The sequence below is a fragment of the Scardinius erythrophthalmus genome, assembly GCF_964197995.2.
Source record: "Scardinius erythrophthalmus genome assembly, chromosome: 24".
Taxonomy (NCBI): domain Eukaryota; kingdom Metazoa; phylum Chordata; class Actinopteri; order Cypriniformes; family Leuciscidae; genus Scardinius; species Scardinius erythrophthalmus.
This window is the reverse complement of record NC_138244.1, coordinates 18,762,797-18,787,727: the sequence shown is the minus strand read 5'-3', so window position 1 is coordinate 18,787,727 and position 24,931 is coordinate 18,762,797. Positions and strand designations below refer to the sequence as shown.

The 24,931-nt window shown below is 37.5% G+C and overlaps 1 protein-coding gene across 1 annotated transcript in view; it reads right to left on the bottom strand.

The window, feature by feature from the left end:
• Positions 1-24,931, bottom strand: part of tln2b (talin 2b) — a 155,797-nt gene that overhangs the window by 129,961 nt on the left and 905 nt on the right. The gene's annotated exons all lie outside the window — the stretch shown is intronic.

The following is a 24,931-nucleotide window of genomic DNA, read 5'->3' as shown; positions in this document are numbered from 1 at the left end:
TTTTCACTTCCAAAAACTCAATTTAACGGTATTTTACAGTAAATTTACATTACATATACGGTTAGATCTATCACAGTTATTCACCGTATATAGTAAGGAAACTTTCTGTAAATTAATAGTTTTTGACTATTTTATGATGTCTAATGACGTCTTTTACTGTTAAAATCATAATCATTTTTTACCGTGTACTGACTTCCTTATGTTGCTACTACTACTGTATATATCTGTGGTAACCTACATTGTTTGAAAGAGATTCCATATTAATTTATTATAGTTTTACAGTAGTAGGAATAACTATATCTACGGTAAAGTTCAGCTAGCATTGTAAATAGTAACAGAATCATGACACTAGTCACGAATTTATGCGTTTCAATGGCTGAAATGAAAGCTAGCTCGCTTTTGCTAGCCTTTTCTGAAAATTGCCTACCCTACCTTTAAGAATCATTCAATAACACATATTTTGTCACATATTCTGAAAGTAAACAGGGTGAGTTTTATTTCTTGTTTCATGTCTAGTTTTAAATTCCAAATTGGCTAAAAAGGATATCCACACAAAATGTTTCTGACAAACCACACAAAGGAAAACACAGAACTTCTCTAATTAAAGTGAAAGATCACTGGCAGAGATGACAGCACCAGATATGTTTCATTGTCTATATGCCAAAAGAGACAAAGACGCATGACCAATTACATGAAAAGTCAGTATGGAACAAGCATGAGGTCTTTCTCTTGGGCTTTAGTTGAGTTTTAAGTGAGAGTGTGAGGGAGGGAAAACAGACGTCTTAAACTAAAGCTCTTCTACTTGTGAGGCAGAGCACATAGTCTCAGTCCCCATAGACACAGGTTCTTCTAATCTTCCTCTTAGATATGACATTCCCGTATAATCTAGTCCAAAGAGGGCCAGGAAATGAAACCAATGCGCTTTTTTGTCTATCCATACTGGACCACATTAGCATCACAGCTGCAGATGTTACTCGAATCTGATTTATGAACGGAACAACACAAAGAGGAAGGACTTTCTTTGCACTCTGGTGACTCTTTGCACCAATTTACTTTGCTTATCAAAAGATACCAGGTTTCTGCGAATTTTGTGCCACAAAGTGGCGAAGCTACATAAATGCCAGGGTGGCAATGGCCCACTCAGATTGACGGCTGGTCCACCCAATCAAATGAGACACAAAATTGTTTTTTGTGCGAAATCCTGCATACATGACAATAATCGCTCAAATACATGAACATAAGAACTACTTGCATGTGTAAAGATGTAAAGAATAAGTAAGAACTAATAAGATCCTGGTGGATGAGCGCTGATCTTCTAGTTGAGCGCTTCAATTCTATGGCGATTGGTAAATGCAAGAACTTTCAATCTGAGTGATCAATCCAATCCAAGTGCGCTCCAGTTGTAAACCAGTCCCCGATTGGTCTTTACTTGACGTCCATGCCCACTATACCCACCCACCTACATGAGATCCACCAGTTTCTATTTGTTGACCTTCCTGACGTTGTCAAATGACATTAGAAAATACCGTATCATCATCGCTATGCAATCGTATCTCGAATGTCATACAGCTTTAGCAAAGCAGCATGTAATGCCACTCTATGAGGATTATCTCAAGATCTACGCATCGTGTTATGTTGTGTTTAGGCTTGTTTGAATCGAGAACACCCCCTAAATAAATATATGTTTACAAATGTTTGGTAAAGCTACAAACCAAAATGTGTCCCAAAAAGCCACATGTATACTGTTTACAGTACATGTATTTGGTATTGTTTGGTCAAGTATGCTTGTTGTATTCTGATAGTTGAGACCTTTTCAACGATATATGATACATCTGTTATGATGCACAACAGATCACATTTTCACATTTTTCTCTTTCAGCCAAAAACGATAATGCAATATTTTAATCTCATGTATTATAAAATGATGTGCTTTAGTTTGAGAGTAGACACCGAGGGCCATACTATTTCACCAAGGTCCTCTCACTTTAAATCATGGGCCTCACAACTGGTACTTTCCATTAAAAAAAATAAAGAAAGGCAATCATATTTCTTTTCATATAGTTAAATCATGCAGAGTTTGTGATTGATGTATTCAAACTCAAGATCAGAGACTGTTACTGATTACAATAACTGACTTCACAATTTAGTTAATTGAGTTCATTGAGATGTCAAGAGTGCAAATGCAAAATCAGTGATAGTTGATGCTCCTAACTTGCTAAATGTAACTTGGCCATGTGTGGACAGACATATCCGATTCCTTTCATGGCTGTTAGGTGGTGAGCTAAGCTTAGAGACTAATTTAATTACAATCCTTCCCACCGACCCCCACTGTATAGGAGAGCATCACTAATCATTGGGAATCCTTTGAGGGGGTGGGGGTGGGTAGGAGTGGCCTTTTTTTAGTCAGAAACGCATTGTAGAGAACAATACGGTTTAATTTTCCAGGGAATCTTCACAGCCGGGATTAGATGGCTTTTTTCCAGAAGGTTCTGTCCTAACCCAGTGACCTCTAAACCGTGGCTGGCGGCAGCTGGCGCACAGATGTGCAGACGGCCTTAGCCTTACTCAGCTTCGACGAGTAAAACGTAATAACGGAGCTGTCGTAATTGATTACAGTGATGCGGAATTCTATAGAATTGTTTGTTTAGGTATTTTATCCCTTAATGACTCATCTAAATGGATATTTGTGTGTTAAGATAGATTGCTTGACTGAAGTCATTCTGAATGTGAACATCTGTGCTTTTGCCTGAGGTAAATCTGTAGATTTGAACATTTGTGTATCAGATGGCGGTTACCTGTAATCGAATCCTGCGCAACACCAGTTTTTTTATTGCAAAGAAATGTTTTGTGATTCCACTAGTAATAAGCACTTATTAAATTGCACTTAACTTTTGATGTTTCAATTACAATCACTGATTTTGAGTTTGAATTCTGACCTCAGTTAAGTCTTACTTATTATTCATGACATTGTAGTTAGTTTCCATCCACCTATTTTAATGCAAATTGTCATGTCATGTCATAACCCCTTTTGACTCTTTCCCTGCCAGCATTTTTATAAAAAGTTGCCAGCCACCGCCAGCATTTTTGATCATATTCACAAAATTTTCATGGCCCTCAGAATATTTGTTGTTAGAATATCTGAACATGCAATATATTAAAAGAAAGAACCGAGCATTCTTTTTTTATCAACACAAGCAGCATTTTAGCAAAAAGTTGAGAAAAATGCACAAATGCGAGTAAAACGCTCGCACCTTTGTGCACTGAACATGTTGAACATGTTGTTGTGTGGCCAGATGACATAACCTGAATTTGCTATTTATAACGTATTTGCAGACTTCTGCCTTATACTGACAGTAGAACACTGAATAGTTTTACCCAAATCTGGCTTCTCATCAAACAATGCACGTTTTTATCAACTCAAGCCCCAGTCAAACCCCCTGTGAATTAATCCAACGCGGCTCCGTTCGCATGACGGCCTCAAATTCATTACAGCCTTTCTCCCCTGGCAACGGAGAAATCAAATCAAATTGTAAATACTGCACATATTTCCATCGCTGCGATTTTCTCTTCCCCGGTTTGACGGTCATTAAATCAGTGCATCTGTAATCCTGCCTGTAGCACTGATTTGGGATCAGCGATAAGGAAATTAACTCTAGCTGTGGCTATGGGGACTGATAACAGGTAAATGCTCAGTCACTTTAATTGGGGAGATTCAATGCTTTGCGTTGTGTGGACAGCGATCCGAACATTCCTGAATAAATCACCTTAATGCCTCCGCAACATCCTTATTAAATATTCCTTTAGATTTCACATTTCTGTATACCTTTTTATCATGCAGCATTTGCATAGCCTCTTTTGAAAAGAGATGAGATGGGAGCTGGCAAGTGAGACACGAATTCGAGACACGAGTTCAGCTCGTGGCACTTACGATAGGATCTTTAAAAATGCACGAGGGTGCATCAAATATTTTCTGTGGAACAATACAAATATGCACCATTATGAATCAGAAATCTGAGATACATGCAAGTAGCCTATTTGAAAGAAGTCTGGTCCATTTTGCAGGTTAAAACACAGTTTGTCAACATTAAAGATATATTCCTGGACTTACAAATCATTAGCTTACGTAACATTTCAAGGATGTATTGTTTGTCTTCGCAATCTGCGTAAACGTTCACGTCGATTAATCGGCACCGATAACCGATTGCTAGAACAATCGGTTATCGGCAAAAATCCATACGATTGTTTTTCCGGGTTGCATCCACTGCTGGAACCTGGGAAGGGTCCGCTGTCCTTACACAGTACAAGAGAGGCCCCTAGAGGCGAAATAAGAACTATCACTGATGCCTCGTGGAGTTTGTTTTGACACGTGAGCACAGAGCGGGACACTTAAGATACGGATTTAAAACAGGCAATGAAATGGTATGTTATACAGTACACTACTGTACGTGTGTTCATACCATTATAAAGTAATTTATTTGTTGACTAGATGCTGCATTAGTGAAGAAAGAACAGTATCGATTTGCCGTCGAGGCTGAGAGGATGCTAAGATGCTAACATTAATAGTACCTCAAGCGATTAAAACAATGTGAAAAAAAAACACACGCAAGTCCTACCCAAATGTTTAATGTCTCGATTGTTACCATCTATTTGCATTTGTTTATATCCAGCTGGTCACTTGTATGCAGTCGTTATGCAGCAAAGTTGCATATTTAAAGCTAGTAACGTGAGAGGGCAAACTGTATCATCATGAAGTCGACAGAAACATTTAAACCAATCAGAAATGCATCCAATTTCAGTCCTTTTTTTATTGTCACTGTACTGTAGTACATATTTTGTTATTTTGATTAGATAATCATCAAGTGTTCTAAAATAAAAGCAATGTGAGAGTATACATAAAATATACATATGTATATATTTTCAATGCTATAGCCTTTGTGTAGATATTTCAAAATGGCCATCTTTAAGCATGACTCTTTGGATCTAGGCTATATGAAATGGTAACACTTTACAATAAGCTGTAACATTAACTAAGGATTATAAAAGTATTGTTCATTGTTAATTTCAACACTTAGTAAGACATTTTAACATTTTGAAGTTGTATCTCCTAAAATTTGTTAATGCATTGCATTATGAACTAGCCTAACAAGAATGATCAAGGTATAATTCATATATTAATATTTTTTAGTACAGTACAGTACATTGTCATGGTTCAGTACTGTTTTTCAATTTTTGCAATAAAGTTCAGCACTATTTTATGTGTTATGTTTGTTTTCATTCAGTATCCAATTTAAAAACTATCGATTGATTAATCGGTTATCGGCCAGTGTGGTCCAACCTAGTTATAGTTATCGAAAAAAATCCACTATTGGTCGACCTCTACCATTTTGTCTTAACAAATAAAAACTAAAAATAATTTTAAATTCTGCAAATAATTTTAAAGGCACCACGACACATGTACAGTATGAAGATGGATTTTTCTCTTTTTTTACATTTGCAAAAAGATTACATTTTACAACAGTTAGTTTTAAGATTAACTTTAAGTGAGTGTTAGATGACAAGACCATCTAAAAATATAAGAATGCACAATTACATATAAAAAAATGACTGATGATAATAAATTAACTGTTAAGCTGCAAACTGTTAAAAACACGTACTGTACACAAGAAACTGTGTATATTCAGCCAATCAAGATTGGAGCTTGTAAATTATGGAAAGCTCTTGCTATTTTTGTCTAATATTATCATCAGACGGAAAGAGAATGGTCTGCGGGTGTGCTTAGACTAACCAGAACTGTGCAAAAATCGAAAGGGGCGTATTCAAGATTCCATCTAATCGCAATACCGATAGCTGCTTATCACACACCTTAAAACAGGTCTTCTGCCATCCATTCACCATCATCCCTTTGTCTTCCACAACTTTAAGTTGGAGGGGTGGATGCAGGTGGAGCGGGATAATCACTGAATCATGTCTAAGCTCGTGCAACTCCATTACAAACGGCAAGCCCCACCTGTCTAAATTTCCTATATCTCTCTCATGCATTATTGCATTATATGAACCTTTGAGCACGTGACCCATCCCTTTGTCTGCAAGACAAGACCGTCTACACCACATCTCTCTCCACCCATTACATTCGAAACAGGATTAGCTGCATCTTTGGTACATGTTAGCACTTATGTCCTATTGTGACCATACAGCGTGCATTTATCTGCCACTGATATTAACACACTCATTGGCCTCAGTGAATCATAGCACCTTGTGCTCCTCTACCATAAATAAAAGACACCCTTTAGCCAGCATTCATGAGCATAGCTCTCAAGGGGCCAACATTCTGTTAGTATTCCATATAATGAGGCAGCGCATGAATACAGTACACTTTAATAAGCAGAGTATTATATATTAAACACAAGGATGAGAAACAGCACGATATATGTAAAGAGGGGAAAATAAAATGGTGTATTGGTTCCAAATGAAGCCCAACTGTGTCAAGCTAACAAGACAAGGTTATAGCTGAAGTGCTATACTAAATACTTTAAGTATTCAGACAGCAATATGTACTTTTTTACATAAGAAGTGAGCCAAAATGCCTGTATTGAGAGAAATCTGTCTTAATACCCCAAAACAGAACAGTCGTGGACAAACATCACGTGTGGGCGCAAGGAATTATGGGTAAAATTAGCCAAAAACCCATACACGGATGTATAAAATCCATCAAACAGTACATCATCCCAGTATTGTCTTTTTTAAACGTGTTTTGGGATGTGCTAATCCTAATCTTGCATACTATATAGGACATATTTTATGCAAATTGGGATTCAGCCTATTTGTTTAGCGCCCCTGTGAACTGCTTGAATTCCATGGAGCTTCCTGGCTTGGAGATGAAGGGGGATAGCACAGATTTACTTACTCTCCTTAAATTTCCATTGGTAATTAAAATTCAAACTGAGTTTGTGAGGGGAAACACAAAGCTTTGTCCCTTTGCATTGAGATTTTGTTTCAAACAGGCAACTGAATGGGAAAACAGAAGGTCGTACATCGAACTTCTGGGACATCATTTCATGGAGTCAGGTTAGCCTGAGGGCACCATACTGTTGTTTATGTTGTTTGACATGTTTAATGTCAAATAATAGCAACCATTTACAGATAAACACAAGCCCTGGTAATGCAGTGAAAAATCCTCAAAAGAGGAACAAAATTCCAACTACCATTAAAATATCATGATACTCAATAGCAATTCCGATACTGCAGCAAAGCTTAATATACTAATATATATGCTGATAGATAGATAGATAGGTAGGTAGGTAGATAGATAGATAGATAGATAGATAGATAGATAGATAGATAGATAGATAGATAGATAGATAGATAGATAGATAGATAGATAGATAGATAGATAGATAGATAGATAGATAGATAGATAGATAGATAGATAGATAGATAGATAGATAGATAGATAGATAGATAGATAGATAGATAGATAGATAGATAGATAGATAGATAGATAGATAGATAGATAGATAGATAGATAGATAGATAGATAGATAGATAGATAGATAGATAGATAGATAGATAGATAGATAGATAGATCACAATGCGTAGGCCAGTAATAATCAACATAGGAACATGGACACATGCAGCACACTGGATACAGTTATTGAGTATGCTGTAATACGATACAGTGCCTTTTCTACCTGATACAAAAGCACCTCAAAGGCAACTCACTCATCACTTCTCTTTGATCGTCCCTCTGCCCTGATATATGTCCTCCCCCCTGTTCTTCATTAAGGGGACAAATACACAACAGGCAAACAGCTCTGTAGTCACCTGGAGAACTGAGCAGCTGTCTTCAGCTATTCTTGTTCCCAGGCATGATGTCTTTATATTTTAGAGGACAAAATAATCATAAGTACACTGTGGAGGCAAGAATCCTTTGAGATCCTGACATTATCTTTTCTTCCACCCTCTCATGCACCATATCGGGCTGCTAATTGCTCTGGCGATTAGAACGGACAGTTAAAGTAGAGGGTAATGAAAAAGCTCATATGCAGAATTAAACAGGCCCTGCAGTGAGATCGTCCACACTGCAGACACATCAGAACAGCCCAACAGCCCGACCAAAGAGCTTGTGAAGCAAGCCACTGCACGTTTCTCTGATATAAAAGCTGAGTGCAGAGTCCATTTCACTACTATCTGCAGTGGGAACAAAACCTAATTATGACCTCATGACAAGGTCAATGAAAATACATTATGCTAACACAATACGAGTCCTTTCTCTTTCGCTCTCTCTCCAAGCTATTTGTATCCCTCAGGTGAAAGCATGCTGTGTTTGCACACATCCCATTCAAGTCTGAGAGCGAGGTGCTGACAACATAGAGGATATAGTGATGCGTTGCAATTGTCAGCTAAATGTAAATGTACATTTTTTAAATGTAATTTATGAAAAGTTGCACTTTTTAATTATTCCCCTAAAAAAATGTTTGGATTTTGTTCTCTTGCGCTTCATTTACTACTCCAACAACCCCTATGGAAATGTGTTCGATCAGGTGAATCTCAAATCAATCCAAATCTCGAATCTTGAAACCTAATACCAACCAATTATATAGAGCTTCCTAAAGACTGATTAGTTAAAGGGATAGTTTGGCCAAAAATGATATTTAACCCATGATTTACTCACCCTCAAGCCGTTCAAAATGCATATGTCAATCATTTTTCAGACGAACACATTTTCAGTTATTTTAGAAAATGTCTTATTATAATGTGAAGCTATGGGGTCCACCTCCTTTAAGTCCCAAAATGTGCATGCATCCTTCACAAAAGTAATCCATCCGGCTCCAGGGGGATAAACGAAGGCCTTCTGAGGGTAATCCGTGCGGTTTTGTCGTAAAAATATACATATTTAAAACTTTATAAATGAAAATATCTTGCTTCCGGCAACGGTCGACGCGCGTTCACGGGAGATGGATCCCGGTGTATGACGTACTGTAGGACGTAGCGTAGGAAGCGTCGTGACGTAGAACGAAGTATAGCTAAATCAAACGCTACGTCCTACGTCATACGCCGGCATCCATCTGCCGTGAATGCACGTCGACTGTTGCCGGAAGCAAGATATTTTCATTTATAAAGTTTTAAATATGTATATTTTTACGACAAAACCGCACGGATTACCCTCAAAAGGCCTTCGTTTATCCCCCTGGAGCCGGATGGATTACTTTTGTGAAGGATGCATGCACATTTTGGGACTTGAAGGAGGTGGACCCCATAACTTCACATTATAACCACTGAAAGATCTCAGACATTTTCTAAAATAACTGAAAATGTGTTCGTCTGAAAAAAAGATTGACATATGCATCTCGAACGGCTTGAGGGTGAGTAAATCATGGGTTAAATATCATTTTTGGCCGAACTATCCCTTTAACTAATTGTTCAGGCGACCAGTTAAGCTCTGTATAAGTGGTGAAATGTACTTGCATCTCAAAATGGTTTTATGACATGAAATGAATGTAAACACAGTCAGTTATGTCTTAAGGGATTAAACAGACAGGACAAAACACATCTTACATTTCAAAAGAGATCTGTGCATTAGTGTGAATGCAGCTTATTAGATCTCCCACTGCCTATGATGTCATCAGTAATAATCCAACAACAATAAAGCTGAGAAAAAGAGAAAAATCACTCACAGCTCTTGAAAGGAAAACGTTCAGATAGCCTACTCAAAGTGCTCTTTGTTTATTGCTTGTGATGTTTTGTTCCTCTTTATTATTTACTAGCTTTTATGTTTTGAAGCTATATTAGTTTATACAGTGTATTTAAAATTTCTAACATGCAATTGTTTTAATTAAATGTTTTAATGTGTAATTATTTTCAAAAGTACTAATTATTAGATGTGTAATTAATTAAATTAAAAAAGTTGTATTAATATGATTAATTAAGAAAAGTAAAGTAGATCAAGCATCGTTTTGGAATCAGATCGTGACTCCCAGAATTGGAATTAGAATCGGAATAGGAATCGGGATAGGATAGGATAGGATAGGATAGGATAGGATAGGATAGGATAGGCAAGGCAAGGAAAGGAAAAAGGGATCCGGAAATATAAGAAAGGATAGGATAGGCAAAGAAAAAGGGATGCGAAGGATAGGAATAGGCAAAGAAATATGAATGGATGCAAAAACATAGTGGAGGACATGCAAAGAAAAAGGGATGCGAAAGGATAGGATAGGCATAGAAATAGAAATAGGAAGGGATGCAAAAGGATAGGATGGGATGGGATGGAATGGAAAAAAGGAAAGGAAAGGAAAGGAAAGGAAAGGAAAGGAAAGGAAAGGAAAGGAAAGGAAAGGAAAGGAAAGGAAAGGAAAGGAAAGGAAAGGAAAACCATTTTCCAAAGGGAAAAAGATGTGAAACCATTCCAAGATAGGAATTTTTCCAAAGGGAAAAAGATGTGAAACCATTCCAAGATAGGAATGGAAAGGAGGTAGGCAAGCAGAGTACAGTGAGCAGAAGAAAGAGAGGCAGAGGAAGAGAGGTTGCAGCTGTTGTTGCTGGATCAGCAACTTGTCACAGAAGAGCTTAGCAGTATTCCCAACAGTAAACATAGAACAGGCATGACATCTTCAGTTGTCTTCTAGACACTGGACAAGGACATCTTACAGGCAGGTGATAAATGCATGCGATTCTCTAAAAAAAGATCTCTAATTGTGCTTACCAGTAACAAGAGTGCATTCTTATTCCATTGCATTCTTTCGTACACACGAGGTATAATCACAATTCAGTTAATTCGAAAAATCACTGTATAGCTACGAGAATAAACCAATGAGAATAAACATTGCAGCCACGGCGGTCTTTCATTACCCGCAAATGCTGATTAAAAAGCTTCAGTATCACAGAATCAATGCCTCTGCAGGAAGAACAGACAGACACCCATCGGCACCGGATCGATTTATCGTGCCTTTTCTTCTCTCCGCTTCATTCTGAATGAGCTGTGCAGTAAGAAATCTCTTAAGCAGCCCTGTCATTAACCTACGACTTCAGAGGGGACGGGCTGCCAAGTGGGGCTGTCTGTGTGCTGATTGGTGGGGCAATCCCATCCAGCATGGCCCCGGGAGAGCCCCATGCTAATTCTCTTAATGGACTGGAGTCATGGTGACACTGCCAAATGTACAGTGGGCACGCTCTCTCTTAGCTGGAGAGAACAGAAGGAGCGGAGAGATGCTGGTTGATACCGATATACTAAATATATTTCCCAATTCTGATGAAAACACACACAAATCTTAAGCCAGCCTAAGCTGATTTTCTGTTCTGAAAGTTTAGGTTGGTTTAGGCAAGCATGGTTTATTTTTTCAGCAGGTTAGTTAAAACTGTGAGCACTATTGCTAACCAATCAATCATTTCAAAATACAAAAATGTGTGATACAGTCTTACAGACTGGATGAAGAAAAGGTCTTGTTTAACAGAAGCTTCACAGATTCATCGACTCAGTTCGAAGTTTCAATTTCCCAGAGTTCATTTTCACACTGTGTGAACAGTAGCCTGAGGGAGTCAACCACTGCTCTTTTCCACAATGCCCCAGTGCGTGCGAGACAGTATCTCATGACCTCCCACAGAAAATTAATGAAAGAACGACGTGTAAACGCTTTTTCTCCAAGCAGTTTACCGGAGTCTCCTCAATGCGCAAGCAATCTTACAAGCCGTGCCCTAAAAACCCATCAATAAACCCCAAGAGCATGTCTTTTTATGTTGAGTCTACCCTACCCGCATGCATCCCCTGACCCCTGGGCTAAGATAAAAAAGGCTGCACAAGGAATTGACCCATAGGTCAAAAGAGTTCACAAGGGCCAATATTTGTAATTGCTGTCCTTCTCCAGGGAACAACAAGGTCAGGAATAAAACAGTATGCCTGCTTGACTCAATACAATATCACTGAATAAATTCACCCCAGTGTGAAGTTCAATAAATTGACATTTTGTGACAAACTAGAAATGAAAAGAAAAAGAAAAACATCTGGCAGACTGTATCTTTTCAGCTTTATTAATCTTTATTGCATAAGAAAAGCTACATCTGAGAATAAACCTAGAAAGCAATATATAATTAACAATAAATAAACCAATATAAACTAATCATATCCAAGTATAACTACTATATTCCCAAAGAGTGTAAACACTGTCTCTGAGGTTCTATCAAAACATGACTATGGGCCCTATTTTAACGATCTGAAACGCAAGTGTCAAGCGCAAAGCGCAAGTAACTTTGTGGGCGGGTCTTGGCGCTGTTGCTATTTTCCCGGCGGGATAAATGACTCTTGCGCCAGGCGCAATTCTAAAATGGGTTGGTCTGAAGTAGCTTCATTATTCATAGGTGTGGTTTGGGCGTAACGTGAAATAAACCAATCAGAGAGTCATCTCACATTCCCTTTAAGAGCAAACGCGCTTTTTCCATGGCGGATTGCTATTATAACGGCGGATTTGCCAGGCGCGCGCCAGGAGCGGTTCACAGCCAAGGAGAGCAACGCTCTCGTCACGGCCGTAAAAGAGAGAGAAGTTACATTGAAATGGAGAAACCCACCCAAATTAACTTCGGTTAAACAGGCGTATGATAATTTGGGTAAATGTGTAAGCTAGATGAATGCTTTTATAATAAATTATCTATCTATCTATCTATCTATCTATCTATCTATCTATCTATCTATCTATCTATCTATCTATCTATCTATCTATCTATCTATCTATCTATCTATCTATCTATTGTAATAATGTATGATTTGCAAAAATGAAAACTGCTGCCTCTGTGTAGATGAGAGAATCAAAGTGCGCGTTGTGCACACACTACATTGATTATGGCCAAGCATGCGCCCTTAAAATAGCATATGAATAACATGCGCAACGTGCCACTGACTTTAAACTATTTTTTCCTGGTTAGTGGCGCAATTGTTTTTTAAACCTGCAAAATAGCATGAAGGAACGTTTGCGCCGGAACACGCCTCCTTTTTTGCGCTGAACCGCCCTGGGGAGCGCAAGTGTATTTCCTAGTTTAGCGACGTGCTTCTGTGGAGGGAAAAGTCTGCTTTGCGCGGGTGCAAAATAGGAATGATACATGCGTCGGTGTACAAAGTCAATTGCGCTGGGAGCAAGATAGGGCCCTATGTTTGTTTAAGCGGTCTGATGTGTCAACTTATGGCTCAACCAATGGTGTGCAACTGGGACTGGACTACATATTTAACTGCACAATGGCAGACACAGAAATCATTGTGATTTCAGCATGTTAGTCTTCCCACACCAATCAAGCCACAAACATATCCAGAGACAAGAATATCACTTAGAGTGGAATCTTTTGATTTGGGCCTGTAAGTAACCACCACATACTGTACGTATCACCACTCAGAACACACTAGAATCTACACAGTAATGTGCTGAAAAACACCTTTGCAACTTCATGGAAACACCTTAGCAACCACCCATGATATCCTAGAACAGGAATCTTAAACCCTAGAGATACAATGTCCTACAAAGTTTAACTCAGACTTGCTTCAACACTACTGTCTTTTATTTTTTAAGCAATCCTGAAGACCTTGATTAGCTGATTCAGGTGTGTTTGATTAGGGTTTAAGCTAAACTCTGCAGGACATTGGGGGTGCATTCCACTTTGCTTTTAGGCATACACTCGGGAACTTCCCTAAGCACCATTTTGAAGTGAGTTCCACTTTGTCAAGCGGGCAAGAGAAGTTTATTTGGATAGGCCCTCGTCCCCTTGATTTTGACAGAGGGAGCACTTCAAACAGCTCTATATACAACAATTCAACTTGATTTTGTGATGTCACAGCAGATTTCGCTTAACTGTAGTGTATGATATAGGCTATTAATCATTTTGAGAATTAATCGCATAAAAGTGTATAATATTTTAATTATATTAAGATTAAAGGTACATTTACAAGGCAACGATGAGATTAAAACGGATACATTTTTCCTTTGAGTTTTCCGTATACAGACGACAACATTGTCAAAACGATCCCCATTCACACAGATCCGTGAAAACGACAAAAAACGCTGTATTCTGCTGCTAGGCCATTAGATTAGAAACACTATAGACTGAACATAATATGCATGTGCATGACGTCATCGTTTTCAGGGATTTGCGTTTTTGTTGTTTACACAGAGACCGTTTTCAAAAACGTGTGTTTTCAGGCACCCGAACACTGTTGTGCATAAAAAGTTTTACGTTTAGTTAAAAATGATGTAGTGTAAACAGCCCCTTAGTCACATAATACTTGTTGCTACCTTATATTCACAGTCAAAGTTTATACTATGGATATTTTCTTTTCGTTTGTGTCATATACCCATAGGATTTTATATATTTTCTCCAACAACTTATATGCATATAGAACGGTGCATTAAAAAAATGTATATGTAAAAAAAAAAACGCCAGTAGTGGGCCCTCATGCAACGTAAGCAATAACGCACATCCGGGTCCACAGGGAGGGAGGGAAGGTAGCGTGTGAAGGGCATATAAATTTGGAGTGGAATGCAGCCTGGATATCCAGGAGCGGGGTTGAAGATGCCTGACCCAGAATCATGTTATGGAGTTTAATTTCTTCAGAAAATGTAAAAGACCTGGTTACTAAGGTCTTACCAGTTACAGAGCTAATTTCTACCTTAAAAACTACCTGAGTCTTCAGCACATATACAGTACATACCACAGATGATGATAATGATGAAGCAGCGTAAGTGGAGTAATTGCATCCTATAGAAGAGGAATTATCTTCAACACTGTTGTCATCATTAACATGTTCATATTAGCAATCATGATTATTAACATAATCAACATCTGTCAACCATCAACAGCAACAATCTTCTAACATTAATTCTCTAAGGGTAAAACCCCTGGCAACTGTACTAACCTTCCAAAGTTGATCAAACAGTGACTTCCTTACTTTCCCATCACCCCATACTCCCTGAGCAGTAACCCAGCAACAGAACCACAACACATCTACATAGATAGAGTCCTGTATAATCACAGAGCACCGCCCGAACACTCGGACACACTCTGTTGGTCTTCCCTTTATTTTGCTTACTTCCGATCCCAGACGAGCCCCCTCGGAGTGCTCTCCGACTTTGAGGACAGGTGAGAGGAAATGAGTGGAGAGCTGGAAAACGTAAATGAGGGGGAGCGAATCATTCCAACAATGAGACTCATAGAACCGCACCTCCCACCCCCCAGTGCTGTACACTTCTGCCGAGTTTCGCTCTTCTGGAAAAACACTGGGAAAGAAAGGCAAAACGAGTGGAGGTGTGGTTCACAAAAGAACTCATGGGAAAGATTTTGTCATCTTGACTTTGATGAGAGCTGGCACGCAACTACCGCTAATGGTTTTAGAGTATAGCGCTGTAAATTATGCTGACGTCCCTGCTTTCAGGCATTATTTATTCAATGGAACAATTTTCATCGATTGCTCTTGACGCAAGCATGCAAAACAGACCTAAACAAACAACACCACATTGTCCTCTTCTATTGTACACTACAAATCCACAGAGTACCAGACCTGACAATAACACAATCCACATCGAGACCTTTACAAGCAGGATCCGGCCAGACGAGGAAACATTCAATGAGGACGACTCACATGGACAAGTCCGATTAAAGTTCCTCTATTCAACCTAAACAGCCTCACGGAACAAAAGATACAGCACTACATTTCTTCCTGTTATCTACTGGCCTGAGCTAATTTAAACTGCTTGAATCATAGTCAACACTGATCCTTGCAATTAAAATAATTGACGGAGCTCACGATTCACGAATGATCTTTTAGTGTTAAAGAAAACATGACATGTGGCGAATTGCAGAGTGATGCTGAATATCCACTGGGAAAGAAAGTAAGGAAGGAAAATTTAGGCTATGATATTACTGAATAATATTGTTATTACCACCCACAAGGTCTGGATGGAAAAGTTGTTAGGTCAATTTAGATTTTTTTGTCTTTGAGATATGACATTTTTGAATGATTTTCTTTCTTCTGTGGAACATATAAGATGATGTTTTGCTGAATTTTTCAAGTGTTTTTGTCAGCCAATTGGTCCAAAACAACACTGAACCCCACTGACTTTCATTCTATGTACAATTCTTTCCCCCACAGAATAAAGTAAGTCATACAACATATGTTTTTAACAAAATGAGGCTGAGTAAACGAAAAAAGAGAAATTGTCCCCAAGGTTTCTGTTATAAAAGGTACCCTGTGGATTTGGGGCGGGGGGGGGGGGGGGGTATTCAACAATCTATGCTGGGATGAAGTAACCTAGCATACGAGTGGGTTACAGAACCCAAAAGGTTTAACCAAAACTAAACAGTACAACCATTAAAACACCCAAATGTTCACGCTCATTTCAGGACAACTCCACACTGATTCTCTCAACTGACGATGAGCCATGAACCCTTTGTCTCCTGGTCCAGTGACTAAACATTTCCTGAGGAATTCCAAGCAGGCCTATTATTCTTGGAGATGAAACAACTCCAACAACAGAAAGAGGGAAAGCACTTGCTAAGTGATTTGCAGAGGGAAAGGGAGAGTCAGTAGTTAAAAGTCAGCTTATCGTTTAGAGCTCTTGAATCGTGTTAAAGGGAAATTACCAGCTGTTACAATGAATACCATTAAATTGGGCATCCATTACCCGGTTAGTCTAACTTGCAAGAAACTTTATCCCTCCATCTATTGTATTTATAATGACTAGGGTTACAATGCAGAAAATACAACGCTTTATCAGATCAGTCCGGCTCAATCCAGAACTGTTCATGAAGTATTTAATAAGAGCTGTCAATACAGTAGAAAACATTCATTTACCAAACCAAAACACATCAAACTAAACTGATAGTAAACCAAGCAAATCGACCGCGGCGTATTAGGATTTGAACTAATTACTCGGAATCAATTCCATAAGTGAAGTGAATAAATTTCATTCAATTAGCCTATTGAACCATATGCAATAAAGATTATAATCAAGAGCCTCAGAAATCAGCTACACAAAACGTCACCCCACAGAAACCATTTTAAAATGGTCAGTTTGGCTGCCATATTGGTCTACCACTACGATTTTTTCAGTGTGCCAAAGAGCGTCAGGATCCTATGGAATACTTAAGCGGGAATTTTGGAATTCTCTTTTTGAGTATTTGGTAGTTTCAATGGATTTAACAGAATAATTCACACAAAAAAAATTATCATAATTGACCTTTCCATTTTCTTTTTCTGTGAAACACAAAAGGAGGTATTTTGCACAATGTCCAAGTTGCTCTTTTACATATAAAAGTAAACTGTGACCAGTGGCTTTCAAGCTCCATAAAGGACAAAAAAAGCACCATAAAATTATTAATCTCACTCATGAACTAGATGTTCTGAAGCCATATACTAGTGAAATAGCAAGAGACTATCTGCTGACAGAATTGTCCATATTTGGAACCATACCAATAACTATAAATTATTGATTTTTTTCCTGGTCTAATCCCCAATATCCTTTAAAACATGGCATAGGATCATTACAACATCATTAGCACAATGCTAATGTCCCAGTGCTAATGCCTGCAGGCCTATTTAAGAGTATTAGTTTAAGCTTAAAATGTGTATAGCCAGATTAGCCAACCATCCACAACAGTCAAACAACGACCTCCTGCCTTTTCACGATTGACATTTTAGAGGACAGCCTTACGCTAAAAGAACTTCAAATTACCCAAGACATAACGGCCCAATGTAATCCAAAGCCATTTGATAATGAACTCCTTAACAGCAGGCCCTTGATCCAAGTCAATGCACAAAAAAAAGAAAAAAAAAACACATTCAGAAGGCATGATTTTAATTACACCCTCTCTGTGAAAATACATACGGGGAATGTATCAAGAGGTAAGCTGATATTACTCACATTAATTACCCGATCATATTACCTCATACCAGCTCCAGAGGAGAATAGAATGAAGTTGGTAGTTGGTTTTTACAGTGTCTTGAAAGTGCTGTACTTTGTCTCAATCGATCAATACATTATTGATGGGGCGTCACAGAATTCGTTAGTAATTCTACGACTAAGCATTAACGCGACAGTTCTCGGAGCTCCTGAACTTGGATAAAACCACTACATGAATCAAACATCACTTTTACCATTCAGAAAGCTCTCGTCACTGAATCGCTCATAATTTAAAGCACAAGGTCACCAGAAGGATGAAATATAATTGGCAATCAGCAAAACAAAGCTGCTTTGAGCTTTCTCTTTTCCAACACAGTGAGAAACGTGAGGAATCCTGATACTAGAGATCTGCAAAACAAGATAGTTTAAAAATCGACAAGTTGGTGGCTTGTTATGCATAATTATGGTTTCACCCTGATCGGACACATTTATATGGGTATGTTTGCGTAAGATGCGTTCAAAAACAGCTGGAGCGCAACCGTTTAAAAGGTGTCTTTAGACGTGTTTTTATTGTTAGACTATTTTTAACTTGAGACTATATCTTAAAAATACAATGTTCATTGACACAACAGCAGCTAGGCTAATGCAAAAAGAAATATAAACCAACTACTCGCTATATGTAGTCAATTAGTCAACTCTCATGAGATATTCATGTACACTAGCACAGAAATGACAGCATCTGAAATATTTCTCCTAATTTGTTTCTTGAACACTCAAGTCAAAGCCAGACCTAACATGAATTTACATTTTCTTCCAATTCCTCTCCAATATTGTTTTGTCCTCTGTGTGTGGTGTCACTGGTGTCGTACATTTTATCAGATGTAGTTGGCAAGCAAAAACTTGCATCCCAGATTGTGACACTTCGAGGGAGAGCTAATTATAACCTCACATATGGGGATATACAACCAGAAGAAAGCAGGTGTTATCTGTATTTTCTTTTTTATGATGATATGGAAACAATTTTTTAAGTTTTATAACTTGCATAATATTGCAGTTTATGCAAAGAGCATTACCAATTATAATTTCAAACACGATTTCATACTTTCAAACTTGGCAAATTGACCTGTTTATTCTAGATTCACAATTGCATATTCAAAAAGTGGCCGTACGACCAATTTTGAGATCATGGGAAACTTGTTTTATCAAGATACGATTGTTGCACAGTATATCTTTAAATCAGCCAGCTGAAAAAAGCAGCAGAACATAATCAATACACATAATGAGCAATAACCTTTACCATCAAGCTCTCTGTCCATTAATCATGCATTTTAATTCCCATCGTGCCCTTTCATCACAAAAACACACATCCTTCCTCTTGAGTCAAGTCAGAGTACCAGAGGCCTTTTCTCAAGTCAGACTTCATGAATCAGAAGGATGCAACCAAATTAGACTTGTGGGATCAAAAGAAATTTAAGAAATAATGCACGTGGATATATTCATGGATGCATTGATATTCAAATTATGGCTGATACAGATAAGCTTTTCATGTTATGGCCGACGTTTAAATTCTATACATGATAAAATTATTTTTTATCATGCAAATAAAACATGAAGAACTTAAACTAATGATTTTAAAAGCTTATGTAGGGATCACAATATTATAATGTAGGCTACTGTATGAAAAATGGATATTCATTTAAAAATTTGCTAAAGATTACAATTTACAGTGTTGTGATTAATTCAATTATTAGTGTTATTAAAAGATTAACTTCAAGTTAGTGCTAGAGGACGACAAAGGTAATTGAAATGTTAAAATTGGATATATAGCCATGGCACACAACTATTTGCTTGATATTTCTTTTATATAACAGTTCAATGCAAGAATTGAAACTAATAAAAAAAAAACCCTACTTTCTTTCGCCACAGATTCAAAACTCAAGTTGACAGTTTTAAAATTGAGTCCAAGCATCCGTTACTAAGAAAACGTCACTTCAGAACTAGCCACGAAGAAATGGGCTGCTTCAGTTAAGAGGAAGAGAGAGAGTGTTTTATTACCTGCATGGCTGCATCTAGTATAGCTTTCATTCTCTAGGACATAAATTCATAAAAATAATAAATCAGTTTGCCATGTCTGTGTACGTCGATATCTTTGTTGTAGCATCCTTTCAATGGTTAAGTGGATTTCACATGACAGGTGTCAGTCGAAACTATTTGCCGGGAACAAATAACAGATTCATAATGAGACCAAAGATTGCCCGTTAGAAATACCCAATATTAATTATATCTCGTGTTTAGCCACTACCGAGACATCAAAGCTAGCATTGCTTGGTATTAACTGATTACATGTAATCTGGATTACGTAATCAGATTCCAAAAATTAAGTACTTGTAATCAGATTATATTACAATTTAAAATAGCCTACTTGTAATCAAACTACAGTAATTTTTTACTGATTACATAATTACATATTATTCACACAATGGCAGTAAATCATTCATAATTTATTGATTCTCCCTAATTCTTCTTTTTTTAATGTGTTAAATGTTTCTTTCTAAAAAAGCATATCATTTCTATACATTCAGAAAGTCAGTGAAAGTACACAAACAGATCAGCCACTAGTCAGGTGGCTGTTATGGAAAATTGAGAGGCCACAAAGCATTTGACGACTGGATTTACAGAAATCATTTCACTATTAAGAAGTTTTTTTTCAACTTTGCAACATTACATATCAAATTAACTCCTGACGAACCAATTAGGCTAATCATTACGTCATAAAGTCACTTAAAGGTGCACTTTGTAATATTTAGGAGGATATGTTGACAGAAATGCAATATCACATACATAACTGTGTTTTCAGTGGTGTATAAAGACATTACATAATGAACCGGGGTTTTTTACGTTTTTTTTTTTTATTACCTTAGAATGTAGGGCTGTAATCTCCCAGTCGATTAGTCGATTATTTGGTCGATACGTTCTTGCTCGACCAAAATTCTGATTGGTCGATTTTTTGCCGCGTTAATTTCATTAGTTTTGCCGCGTTCATTTAATCAGTTTTTACCTATTTTTTTTTAGTCTATGGTTTTGCCGCGTTCATTTCATCATGTGGAAAGCACTAAGTACTAATGGGGGTGTTTTCAGAGCACCCCTGTTACACAGGTAATAGTCTGTCTTCAGAACACCCCTCTTGTTTTCACTTCTTTTGGATTAGCCCAACCCACTGGAGAAGAGAGACAGATTGAAGAAAGTAGGCTACTAGAAGGTTTGCTGAATATTATTACTTGATCTGGTTTGTTAAATAAACATAATTTTTTTATTATAGTGGACGTGCCTTTTGTGTTTAAGAGTAAAAGCTTTAAGTTAATAGTCTATTCGTGTCTCAGCTGCGAAGCTGAGCTCCTATGTTCAGCCTCGCTCTGTGCGAGCTGCAATGAAATTATAGTGTCAGTTATTATAATACATATGACAAAAACAATTGTCTAAATTATGTTGCATATTCCTCAAAAGTTCTTGTGATGATATCACTAGTTGACAACATAGTACTATTTTCGGAAATCATAGGCTCTGATATTGCGCGCAGATGCATGTGATGCAACGCTGTCAGAGCCGACAGACTCGTGTGTCAGACTCATTTCAGTGCAAAATAATTAGGTCAAAAACAGCCTACTAGCTGTTTATGTTTATTTATAATTAATTTAGGCGGACAACAAGGCTACCAAGTACTGCGCACAGTGCGCAGCTAATTAATGTAACTTTTTTTTTTCCTAACGTCATTTTTAGTCGATTTTTAGTCAAAAATTTCAGGACTTTAGTCGACCAAGATTTTCTTTGGTTGATTACAGCCCTATTAGAATGAGCCATTTCTATCTACATACACCACGGGTCCCCGTGCATTGAAATGCGCGACATGTTTCTACAGTGGCCCTAAACGGACAAATGCGTTTCGTCACTATGTTGTCCTTCGTGCAATGAAACTAGCTAAAGACAGCGGATAAAACACTGACACAGTGATGAACAAGTAACAATAATATTCGCAATAACATTTCGTTTTACTGAATAATTAAGTAAACATAATTTCTTACTTCATCTTTGTTAAGAAACCCCATTGCTTAACTGGCTACTCTCTTCTTGCTACGACATCTACGACAGATGCTACGATATCGTTTGCTGTCGGCCACGTAACTTCGGTTGGTTGCAATTTGAAACCTCACCACTAGAGGTTGCTAAAAATCACACACAGCACCTTTAACCTTTAACATTGTAATGTAATGGATTACGTTACTAACTACAATTATTGTCATGTAATTTGTAATTTGGAAGTAGCAGACTACAATTTGTAAGTAATTGACCCAGCACTGAAAGCCAGAGGCAAATGTCAGAAAGTCTTGCCGAGATAAGGCTGTTCTCAACGGGGTACATAAGCGTTGATCGCCTGGACCTCACAACTCCGAAAACATAGGAGCAAATTTTTAAATAGGCATTATCTTTATAAATAAATCACAGATTTGAGGTTCAAACAACTACATTCTCACCTGAAAAACTCGTAAAACTACATTCCATGACACAACAACAGTAGTATTAAAAAAATTATCTTTGGTTTTCTCCTCCATTGACATTTGCTGGGAGAAATGCTGCCTTTCTAGAATACGCAGACAAGCGGAGTAATACAAACGGTGAACAGTCCCAATGCTGATACTGGTGGAATATCACATGGTGCTAATCGCCTCTCAGCCAATCAGATTCAAAGACCACAACTAACTGTCATATAAATAAACATACTGTATATTATAAAATATTATAAAACTTTTCATAAATGATCTTGCTGAATTATGCTTTTCATGTTACCGTAAATGTCTAACTTGCGTTGTATAATTAGGATTGCATGCTCTATCAAACGCCATCCAATTTCATACTAATTACTTTTGACTCGAGTGTTGCTGCAACAGACATCCGATGGTTTCGCCATAATAAAAATGAATGTGTCTCCTTAAGAACAAAATATAATACTGAGAGTTCACCAGCTTGACCTCATATGACTTTGACACAGTCCAGCGCATACAGAAACATCCCTTTTTCCTGTCAAACAGCAGCGCTAATTTCCTTTTCCTCGCAGTAGTGACGGCGGCCTCCCTCCATCTGACACCGATTCAAAACTTTCAAAGCAGTTTATGCAAAATAGACGTGGAAGTTAACGCATTCCAGGTCAAAACAAATCCGGTTGTTGTTGTTTTTTAAAGCAACTGGCACTAAGGTCATGATTGATTGATGATGTTAATAGATTGTTAAAACTAGGTCAAAGTGCATATATGTGTCACAGTCACATTGCATGCGCCATTCTGCCTCAATCAATGCCGCTCGAGTACATGTGATGGTGGTGATGCATAAATGACATGCATACTTTCAATCATTCGGATTACATTTAAACTGTATTGATCACACATAATTAGATCTACTGATCCAGCTTAAGGTGATTTTGCCAAGAAGAACAATATGCTCATCCTTGCTATAGTTCAGTCCCTTTTATACTGAAATGCACTGCTCTAACGTAACACTCATGGCATTGCGAGTTGCCATGCCTTTGAAGTACAGTACGGATTCCAAGGGGTGTGGCGCTGCACTAGAGGAAAACACGGATTTCATCAAAGAGCCTGAACTGCCGGATATATGGACATGACTTCCACACGCTCCATATATCCATTTATGTGTGATTACCCAAGACAATAATCCATTTCAGGCTATTAACTGTCGGGAAGACTGCCGTTAAAGACTTAAAGTGCAAATACCATATCTTTTTATATTGCGTGCTGAAAAACAGATGTGTGTGTAACGCTAAAGCAAATATGACTATATTATGTTGTAGGCACGAATGCATTTTGTATTGAGGAATCAGTGCATCATCTTGTGATATAGCCTATATTATTTTTTCCTGTATAGCTTTCCTGGGAGATCTGACATAACAATGTTTTTGCAATCAAGCAACTATTGGGCTCATATGACAGATTAATATGACGACAGGTCAAATTAATCTACAAATTGCAATGCTCTACATTCAAAATTACAGCTTTAAGAGATGCACTCCAACAAGGATATTAATATAAACAAAACTACATTTGGGAATTTTACCTAGGTTTTTGGCCCGATCTGTACCAAATTAACCATAATGTAGTCTCGAGTGCCAATGTCAAAAAATTTATTTTTGAATTCAACATGGCTGCCTGTAGCTGATGAGATATGTAGGGTGTGGCCTATTTTACAAAAAAATAATGGAATAAGATATTTTGAGATATATGCCATAATAAATACATACCATATAGTACATTATGCCATAACTCTGAGGACACTGAGGTCAGTTGGCGGTGTTATAATAATGAAAAGGCTTAAATAATTTTTAAAAAATATTTAAGAAAGGCTGCTATAAGCAAATCAGATTTTTTTTCTGTATTTTATTAAGATTTATTAAGTTATTTACTGTCATTTAATTTGTCCAGTTTGTTGTTGCCATGATTTAGATTAGATGTTTAAAGGAAGTTTAGAGAAAATCAGTGTTATATTATACTAAATAAAAAAATAAATTATATGTCACAGTACTATAGTGAGTAGAAAAAATAATATGATGATGTAACAATTGAAACTAAATATTTTCCAAATAATATTTTACACATAATATGAACTTCACACAGTGTATCACGGTATTGGATCTTTACATGAAAAAAATAAATAAAAATAAAAAGTTTGTTCTCAACATCTGTTTTACTATAAGCCTAACATTTTTGTTATTCGCTGCTAAAGTAACTTACATTTATTTACCACAATCTGTCAAATTCTGGGTTGCCTCCAAAATGCTCTTACCCAATCAGCGCGCTCATCGATGTTCGACTCGTTACGAATCGAACGTGTTCGAAACAAATGGTTCTGAGCCAGTGAGTGGTTAACCCGGATAACTGCGACTCGCGAGTCAGTCTTGTTCGAAGTTAACGCGCGGAATTCGAATGGAACGGAATACTAGCATACTACTCTTAATATGTCTGTGATATAAAGAAATGGCATATGAACGTATGCAAGTATTC